This window comes from Cuculus canorus, chromosome 28 (genome assembly GCF_017976375.1).
Source record: "Cuculus canorus isolate bCucCan1 chromosome 28, bCucCan1.pri, whole genome shotgun sequence".
In the NCBI taxonomy this organism is placed as follows: Eukaryota; Metazoa; Chordata; class Aves; order Cuculiformes; family Cuculidae; genus Cuculus; species Cuculus canorus.
The window spans coordinates 3444247-3454183 of NC_071428.1; the positions used below are offsets into that span (position 1 = coordinate 3444247).

The 9937-nt window shown below is 51.5% G+C and overlaps 1 long non-coding RNA gene across 2 annotated transcripts; it reads right to left on the reverse strand.

Moving 5' to 3' along the window:
- Positions 1-642: 642 nt before the first annotated feature.
- Positions 643-6368, reverse strand: LOC128849375 (uncharacterized). 2 transcript variants are annotated; one of them, XR_008447364.1, is made up of 3 exons: positions 6259-6368; positions 1609-1712; positions 643-1336 (listed from the first exon to the last, which is right to left on the reverse strand). It is a non-coding gene; the product is annotated as an uncharacterized LOC128849375 (long non-coding RNA). The 2 variants fall into 2 exon arrangements; XR_008447363.1 differs by lacking the exon at positions 6259-6368 and adding an exon at positions 1870-1963.
- Positions 6369-9937: the final 3569 nt, after the last annotated feature.

A 9937-nucleotide genomic window follows, 5' to 3' on the forward strand; every position in this document is an offset into this window, starting at 1 on the left:
CGCGGACGAAGCAGCCGGAGGAAGAGCAAGGAAAGAAAGTAAAAATCCTTTGCCCTGAACCATTCAGCTGGGAAAGACGGGGAGTTTTTCTATCTCATATTTCTAAGTTTCAGCACAGGAGGAGCCTGGAAGCTGAAATTTGGTTCCTCCCTGCGCGATCCTTAGTTAAAGATCTTTAAAGTCTCTTCCAATCCAAACTATTCTATGAGTCTATGATTCTAAAGCATCTTCCAGCTCCAGGTCTCAATTTCCCCATGTGAAGGAATCACTCCATGCAGCCAGAAACTGTTTTTTGAGTGGATAAAGAACAGCAAAAATTAAAGCCCACGTTTATTCGCTATTCCTCGCTCTTTGAGGTGGGGTGAGAAGCAACTAGGGGTTGGTGTGAGATAACAGAAGGCGTCTAAACCCCCAGTTTGGCTGTAGTTGAGGGCAGGAAAGCTATAGTTGAGGTGAGAAATGCATCTAGGACAACATCTTTCCTGCAAAGTTAGGATCCGTGCCATTCCATCCCTTATAAACTCCTGGATACGAGCCTGCAAGCTCTGAGCTGCTCCCAACTGTTTATTTTCACCGACCGCTCCACTCCAACTTTGAAGTAGATTGAAACAACAGCAACACCATTATACCCCCAGTATAAATCTTTAATCAGAACATGGGTTTCTTCCCCCCCCCTCCGAGCCTGCACCGCTGTGTACAATCAGAACGCAAATCAAAAGAAAGCGGAGTAAATTATTCATCGGGAATCTATTTCTGCTTTCGCTACATGGGAGACTCGGAGGCAGAGTTCGGGGGTGAGCGGCTGTCTCGGGGCTATTAATATTCACTCCAATAAGTTGAGCTGCGGCCAAGGGATGGGGAAATAACTTTGCCTTCTGCTTTGTGCACCTCGAGGTTTTGCTCTCCCATCGCTGCGTCCGTGAATGGGGTTGGAAGGAGATGATCTTCAAGGTCCCTTCCAACCCTAACTATTCTTCTATGATGGGAAAAGAGCTGGAGCGTGAGCTCATCAGTGGGACATCGGTGCTCAGTGCCACCGCAGCTCCGTGGGAAGAAGACACCCTCGTGGCTATCGCTCTACAAAGAATCTCTGCAGCTTTACACCCAGTGAGAACCCTGGAGACAACCTATCGTGTCTCACCAAGCTCTCTCCTCACCTCCTTCTCCCCCCACCTCCACCCACTCTTAATAAAAATAGCTCTGCTAATAAGCAGCCGACACAAAGCCCCACCTGCTTGCGCGGCGTCGCATTGTGGGGCTCGCCTTGTGTTTTGCCGCTAACGTCGACACGGAGGCGTCGGGAGGATCTAAACATTTAGGCAGAGGTGCCAAAGCTCTGTGGAGAATAGCGCAGAGTATGCTTTTGGGGGCATATTATTATTATTATTATTATTATTATTATTATTCCCATCATTGGTATTATTATTCCCATCATCGGTATTATTATTGCCATCATCGGTATTATTATTCCCATCATCAATATTATCATTTCCATCATTGGTATTATCATTCCCATCACCGATATTATTATTCCCATCACCGATATTATTATTCCCATCATCGCTCCTGTTATCTAAGCAATGCTTGGGCCTATATATCAATAAATACCTGAGACATAGCATTTTTCTCCATCGTTAGTGGCCACCAAACCCGTTTTCTTGGGGTTTTCCTTTAATTTTAGTGCATTTCAGGCTCACGCTCCATGGCACAATCTGTAAAAAAAAAATACATTTTTAACCAGCAAAAGGATAAAAAAACCCCACAAACCAGCCGGGGCGAACCCTTTCTGTTCACAATCCTCCACCTCATCCTCCAAATCTAAAGTAGTGAAGGATTTTGAGGAAAATAATGGATCATTTTCCCATTTACCCATGATTCAAGGATTAATAACTAATCCCATCAAAGGACATCTGCTTAGATTGTTCCTTGTCAGTGAAAGTAAATAGAGCCTTTTAGTCTTTAGACCTAAACTCCTCTGAGGTTATTATGCCGAGGGAACCTCCTACAAGCGGTCGCTTTCTCTTTTGCTCCTGCTGTGCCTAACCCTGGAGGGAGAAAGCAAACTTTGCGAGTCCCTGGACATAAAGGTTATTTGCTAGAATGGAGGAGACTTTTATGAGAGGCCGGGTAAGCTGAGACCCTCACCCTCCCCTAAGGCTCGGGGGCTGCAGCCCGCCGAGCCCTTTGAGTCGCATTGTCCTGCCTCTATGGAAGGGTTTCCCCCCTTTTCAGGTTGGGTCCTCGCGCGCTCTCCTGAAAGCTCCGATGGCGTTTGGGATCACTTCTTTTTTGGAGGTTAAATGGGAAAAGGAGAAAAATGTCCGAGTCCAAAAGGGTTGGGAGAAAAAAAGGGGTGGCGTGAGGTGGGGATGGGTGAGATCAGGGGCTCCATCGGAGTCATTAGGGGAATAAGGACATCCCCGACATGTCCTGAGGGCAAATGATATGGGAAATAACGACTTCTTGTTAAATAATGGGCTGTTGGGGTACGGCTTGGGGATTTCATCACTTGGGCTCCCCAAAAGATGCTTTTTGGGCATGGAGACTATCTAGGAGAACATCTGGCCAGGAGGCGCTAATACAAAATATGAGCAAATTGCCACAGAGAAGAGCAGTTCTGTCCCTCCCTCTGGCCAAGAGCTGCTCTCTGTAAATATTGGGCAGAAAGACACCCCCTGATGGAGAAATCCATGGGGTCACACAAGGAGAACCTGGTGAAGGTCACGACGGAGCCAAACATTCTTTTTCTCCCCTTGTTCCTGGGTGGAAACAACCACCCGGCGCCCGTGCCAGGCACTTGGAGGGCTGCGTGTTGTAAGCATTTCAGAACAGCTAAATTTAGACTTTATTTCTTCTCCCCCTCCCCTTTTCTCCCAGAACATGGCTGAGTGTCTCATCCATGAACACCAGCTGTGGATTCTTTTTTTTTGCTCTCGCTTTGGCAAAAGCTTCCTCGGAGATAGAGACAAAAAAGCAAACGCTGCTCCACCCTCTCCTTGGCGCACGCAAAATACAAGAGTAATTACAACCCCCTCCCCAAGCCCAGCTCCTGCTTTGGGCTATTAAAGGCAAAAATGTTATCAAATCCAAGTGGAAAACCAACCCCGTCGGCCTTTTCCCACTCGGGGAAACCGGTCCTGCTGTTTTCGCCCTCCCAGCCCTTCGGACGTGCAGACCCGACGCTTCCGTCATCGGGACTGAGCTTCAGGCTCCGACGAAGGGAACAATTGCCAGCGGGAGTTCAAAAGGAGCAATAGTGAATTAAACGATAGCAATTTCCCTTATTTTCTGCCGCTTAAAGGTGCACGCTGGGAATGTTTAAATATCCTTGTTATCCCCTTCAATACCTAGAGAACATTTTTTTAACGAGCAGGGCTGTAATCAGGCCGCGTCCGTGCCAGGCATCCCTTACTAACAAACGCCATTCTCCAAAAGAGCTGTCCCGATCCCATCCAAAGCCCTTTGAAGCAGAAGAAAAGGCACCTGCTGGACTGAGTGCTCCGGGCAGCTGGGCGAGCCGGGGTAGGTGCTGGGGGGACACTTTACCCAATGTGATTGAGACGAAACAGAGCTCCCCTCTGCTATGAGAAGAAGGAATTTTTGTGTTTAGTGTGGGTTTTGATGGTTTTTTTTTGTGTTACCGGTTTGGGGATGATCTGAAAGCCCGGATAACATCACATCGCAGGTCAAGGTGATCTGATAGAAATGAATTTCCTTGTTTTCAGGCTCCCCTTCCCCTCCAAAGCTCTAAGATTATGGCTTCATTGAAGGCAGTTGGCTGCTATTTGGCCTTTTGGGTGAGCTATTAAATATCTACACCAGAGATAGGAGTCATGCGAGGAGAGGCAGGAGGAAGGCATGACCTGGAGAAGGGGTTGGTTCCCCATGGCTGCAGGTGGGTGTCTTGGATGAGGACAGAGTGAAGGATGTGGGTGTCTGGGTTGAGGACGGAGCGAAGGATGCAGGCGTCTTGGTTGGGGATGGAGCGATGGATGCAGGTGTTTGGGTTGAGGACAGAGCAAAGGATGCAGGTGTCTTGGTTGAGGATGGAGGGAAGGATGTGGACATCTTGATCAGGGATGGAGCGAAGGATGCCGGCCTCTTGGTTGGGGATGGATGCGGGCATCTTGGTCAAGGATGAAGCAAAGGATGCGGGCCTCCTGGTCAGGGATGGATGTGGGCATCTTGGGTGAGAATGGAGCGAAGGACGTGGGTGTCTTGGGTGAGGATGGAGCAAAGGATGCAGGTGGCTAGGACAGGGCAGGCAGTGGGTGCCCAGGACAGGCAGTGGGTGCCCAGGGCAAGCAGCCTGGATGCAGCTGGCACGGCTCCACAGGCCTGGAGACAGCTCTGGAGCTTCTCCGCTGCCCTTCAGCATGCAACCGCTTGCTTCCAAACACAGCTTTTGTTGCAATGCTCTTTGTCTGGGGGGATGGCAGCGCACAGTCCAGGCGCCAGCACAAATGCCCAGCGCGCGCAGTCGCGTGCAGAGAAGTGCAGTGCACAGGGCTGGTGCTTTTGATTTTTGAGACAAAGCCATTTCTTCAGAAACCACCCAGCTCCCTCCCTTAAATCCACCGCTAACCCACTCAGACACCCATACCCTAAATTTTGATGGCACTGAATATTAAATACACCGCGTCCGAACGTCGCACGGCGTCGGCAGCTCCCGCTTTTCGAGGCAGCGGTGGATGCGTGGCTGTGGTTTATGGAAAACAAGCACATGCGGTTTGTCTGGAGTAGGTGCAAATACTTAAAAAGCCAAAAATCTTCTTGAAACCATATGTAGCGTTTCTTACAGAGCTCAAACATCTCCCGACTGGAGCCTCTTTGAGCTGGCAGGCAAGAAAGGAGGGAATTTCCCTTCAAAATCCCACCAGGGAAGGTGCAGGCTGTTCCATGCTGGGTTCCTGCAGGCTCTCGGAGGTGCTCGCTGGTGTCCGGCACCCATCGGGGAGCAAAGGGATCACCTATTGCTTTACTTTGGCTGCGGGCAAAGCATTTTGCAGTGGGTATTTTGCTTCTCCACATGTGCAAAGGACGGGGAGAGCAGCTCCCCGCAGGTGTCCTGCGTGGAAGGAGGCTGGAGCTCCTTGGGTGGATGGAGCCGGTGCATGCACGTGTGCAGCTGTATGTAAATCAAAGCACGCACGCATCCTGCACGTACCACACGCATGGGATGCAGGCGTGTGTGCAACAAATCCGCGCAAGGGGCACACGTATAGGACACACATGGACAGGGTTTATGCACACATTAAGGGGTTCCTGAGCAGTTTTGGGGGTGCTGCTGGTGAATCAGCCCCCCCTTTTGCAGCAAGAAGCCCACTTTTTGCTGCTCCCTGATGTGTGTGGCCTCTCCTGGGATGGAGAAGGGGCTGCAGCTTAGGGTGAGGCAGATCTTGGACCCTTCGGAGCTGCAGAACCTTGCAAAGATGCATGGAAATAAAATCGGGGGGGGGGGGGGACACTACAAGCCAGCCCCTGGATGGCCGGAGAAGTGGCTCAGCTCAACCCTTGCACAGCGTGTGCCTCGTGCTCTGCAAACAAACCCATTTCTGGGCAGAATTTGGGCTTGGATGGGGCTTTTTTTTCCCTTATCTCAACGAGTATTTTTTTCTCAGTGCGGGGAGGGGGGGGCACAACTCCAGCTCCGAAGGTCCCCACGGGTCCGCTTGTCCCCATCTGCCTCCCCCGGGACACAAACTACCGCAAATCCCGGGTTTCCGAGGTGCAAATCCTCCTGGATCATCTCCGATTAACACCCCCTACCCCCCCCCCCCCCCGCCCCCCGACCGCCCGGAATTTGCGTTCCATCAGGAGCTTGGTTAAAAAAGAAGCGGAAAACGCCTGTTTTCCTTAAATAACACCCCTTTAAGTGCCCGCCCGGCACATGACTGCCGCTATGAAAAAGAAATGTGAGCTGAGACGGGGAAAAAAACTCCTGGGCTGTAAGCAAAGGTTGGAGGAGAGAGCGCTTCCTCCGTGATTTCAGAGGTAATTCCGAAAAAAAAAACCCCAAACCAATAAAGATGGGATAAATTAATCTTTCTCTTCCCTCCAAGCCCTCCTCTTTAAAGTTCAGTGGAAGAGAAAATAAAACAGAGTTTTTGACCCCCCCGAAAATGAAGGTGGAGTGGGTTTGGATGCTCATCACCTGCATCTCCACGAGAGGAGCGGTACCCTAACCTGCTCTGAAGGCAAAAGACACCACTTTAAGTGTTATTTTGGAGTAAAAAGGGGGAAAAAAAAAAAAAACACTTTAAAAACATCACTTTTGAAGCATAATCCGGTGGGCGAAGCCGCTGCCCTCCCTCGAAGGCGATGCCAGAGCCTCTCGGGTCTGGGATGAGGATTTTTGCTTCTTCTCGTTGCTCATCGCAAAATGCGAATTTGCTAAGAGAGAAGAACAGAAAGGGTTGTTTGGTTGGTGGTGTTGGGGGTTTTTTTCCCCCCTTTTTAGTGTTCTCTGCATTTCGAAACTCACGGGAGGTTTGTAGAAACCGGCGGTTGAATTGCCTAAATATAAATAATAACCAAATCATAACTAAAATGCGACGGACCGGGGCTGTTGAGGGTAAGGGACGATCGCTCAGCCCGCGGCTGTGCGGGTTCTTTTACCCTAAATGGCCAGAAATGGGATGAAATGAATGAAAATAAGAATAATATCAATAAATCCTGGTAGCACAAGAATTATTGAGGGCTGGGGCAGAGGAATAGAGGGAGCAGCGACTCGGACAGGGCTGGGAAAAGCGATTAAGTTGCTGAGCTGCAAATGCAACCAGTGAAAAGAGCTCTTCCCAATTAAAGAAAGAAAGAAAGAAAGAAAGAAAGATAGAAATCCCCACAATTACCTCTTTCCCCACCTCTGATGCTCTCGCCTGCGGCTGGCGAGGAGCTGAAATAACGCAGGGATGCGCGGTGGGATGCAGCCCGGAGCCCTTGGGGCGGATTTCCTCCCTTTTGGGTATTTATTCCTGTATTTTGCTTCTTGAACCGAATCCCCTAAAGCCTTTTAGCGGAAGGAATCGATTCCCACTTTCACTTCCTCGTCGTTAATTTGGGGAGAGGGAGAAAGGGAGAAAAATGGGGGTCATTAAAAGGGGGGAAATATCTGAATTGGGGGGGGGAAGAAAATCAGAATTAGGGGGGAAGAAAATCAGAATTGGAGGCGGGGGGAATCCAAATTAGGAGGAAAAAAAATCCGAATTGGGGAAAAAAACGGGACTCTAACTTGAAGTGAGCGTTATTCTCCTTTAATAAACCGTGATTAGGGTTTGGGGAAGGAGGATAACAAAGTGATTTCCCCAAATAGAGGGGAGGGAAAACCCAGAGCTCGGTCTAACTTCAGATGTCACGGGGGGAGATGCTGCAATGCCCCCTTTTTCCCTCTCCGAAGGACCCCGAGGAGGAAATCCTTTCCTTTGGTGACACCCCAAGCTTTGATCAGCGCTCAGTGAATGCCAGGAGGACTTTGTTCTTAATCTGTGCTTATTAAGCAAAAAAATATAACTCGGTGATGCTTAGAAAATCGCAGGTAACTCCTTATTATAACCAGGGAAGCGGCGAGCGAGAGGGAACGCTGGAAAATCACCCGGTTAGGGTGCTTTTGGTTAATAAAATGTAAAAACCTCAGTGGTTCTCTTTAAAATATTCCCTGGGGAGGGGCTGGAAGTGGGTGCCCCCAACCCTGACCGAGTGGGTGCTCAGCACCCAGCGTTTTCCCGAATGAAGGGGTTCATATCCATCATCCCGAACACCCCTTGGTGGTTTGGGGGGGGCCTCCTCGGAGTTTATTTTCAAAGGGAGGGGAATTTATTTGCACGAAGCAGCGAATTCCATCTGTGCGCCCACCCCGAGCCCTTTTTACACCCTTTCAGCCCCCGCAAATCCCCCTTAAATATCTATTTTTCCCCCCATTTTTTCCCGTCGTGCCCCCCCCCCCCCTTCCTAATTTCCAACCCCAAACCCCGCTGCGGGTTTTTCGCTTCCCTAAGCTGCAGGGAGATGTTGCCTTATTTGCATCTATGCAAATGAGCTCCTAATTGCCAGCCTTGCTGCGCTTTGCTGATCGATTCCGAGCGATAGATGGGTTAGGGAAGGTTGGGAATATTGCGGCTCCCCTTCTCCCCTCACCCCCTCAGACCCCCCCCCCCCCCCCCGGGGGGGATCTGGCCCCACATTTGCATCCCCACTTTATTAAACGCCACACGTACCCTCTACGTATGGGCTACGTGGAGCAACCGCCCTTCTCCTATATAGCCATAAGCCCCGGGCGGCCCCCGCTCCTCCGCCGGCAGCTCCGGCAAGAACCGAGCCCAGCAAAGCCTATAGGGCAGCCTATAGGGCGAGCTATAGGGCAGGCAGGGCAAGAAGTGCATGTAGACTATAGAGCAAGCTATAGGGCAAGCTATAGGGCAGGAAGTGCAAGCAGAGTAGAAGGAAGGCTATAGGGCAGCCTATAGGGCAGGCAGTGCAAGAAGTGCATGTAGACTATAGGGCAAGCTATAGGGCAGGCAGTGCAAGCGGAGTATATAGGGCAGGCTATAGGACAAGCTATAGGGCAGGCAGTGCAAGCAGAGTATAGGGAAGGCTATAGGACAAGCAGGGTGTAGGTCAGGCAGGCTATAGGACAAGCTATAGGGCAGGCAGGCAATGCAAGCAAGGTGAAGGAAAAGCTACAGGTCAGGCAGGTTATAAGACAAGCTATAGGGCAGGCAAGGTATAGGACAGGCTATAGGGCAGGCAGGCTGGCTATAGGACAAGCTATAGGGCAGGCAAGGTATAGGACAGGCTATAGGGCAGGCAGGCTGGCTATAGGACAAGCTATAGGGCAGGCAGTGCAAACAGGGTATAGGATAGGCTATAGGGTGGGCAGGGCAAGCAGACTATAGGGCATGCTCTAGCAGGCTATAGGGCAGGTAATGCAAGCGGGGTATAGGACAGGCTATAGGGCAGGCGATAGGGCGGGGAGGAGAGGGCACATCGGGGCAAGTAAAGAGGCAGACAAAGCAGGGCAGGACTGGCCGGGTGGGGCAGGGAGGGTTGGGCACTTTGCAGGCAGGGCGAGCAGTTTGAAGGCAGTTTTGCAGGCGGGGCAAGTAGTTTTGCAGGCAGGGCGAGCAGTTTTGCAGGCAGGGCAAGCAGTTTGAAGGCAGTTTTGCAGGCGGGGCAAGCAGTTTGCAGGCAGTTTGCAGGCAGTTTTGCAGGCGGGGCAAGTAGTTTTGCAGGCAGGGCTAGCAGTTTGAAGGCAGTTTGCAGGCAGGGCAAGCAGTTTGCAGTCAGTTTTGCAGGCAGGGCTCGCAGTTTGCAGGCAGTTTTGCAGTTTGCAGGCAGTTTTGCAGGCAGGAAAAGCAGCAGAGGCAGCACCCGCCGGCCTCAGGGCTGCTCCCCTGAGAAGAATTCGGGGATGACCCCCGGCAAGAGGGGACCCCAACCCAGCATCGCTGCCCCCCCCGCCCCGCGCAGCCCCCGCGCAGCCCGTGCGTGCGGCCCCGCAGGCGGACAAACAATGTGAGACTTGGAAGAACAAAAGCGACGGGGCTTGGGTTGCTGAACACGTCCGAGGCGAGACGAGCAGCGCGATTTATTGGACCGGGTGAGAAAACCATCATAAAAAAAAAATAATAATAAGGGGGGGGTGTGAAGCTGAAGGGAGGGGGGGATGGAGGGGTTCGGCTCTCAAAGTGTCTTTATTAGGGGTTGGGGGCTCAGAACTGATGGGGATGCGGGATAAGGAGCGAGGAGGGGCCGGCTCCAGGGTTTGGGGTGCTGGTGTCCCCCCAAAAGGGTGGCTGTGGGGTCGGTTTTTCCCCCCAATAGGGCCCTGGGGAGTGGGAGCCTCTTCCCCACCCTTCTTTCCCCTTCTTCCCCACTTCTTTCCCCCTCTCCCCCCACTTCTTCCCCCCCCCACTTCTTTCCCCCCCCCCACTTCTTCCCC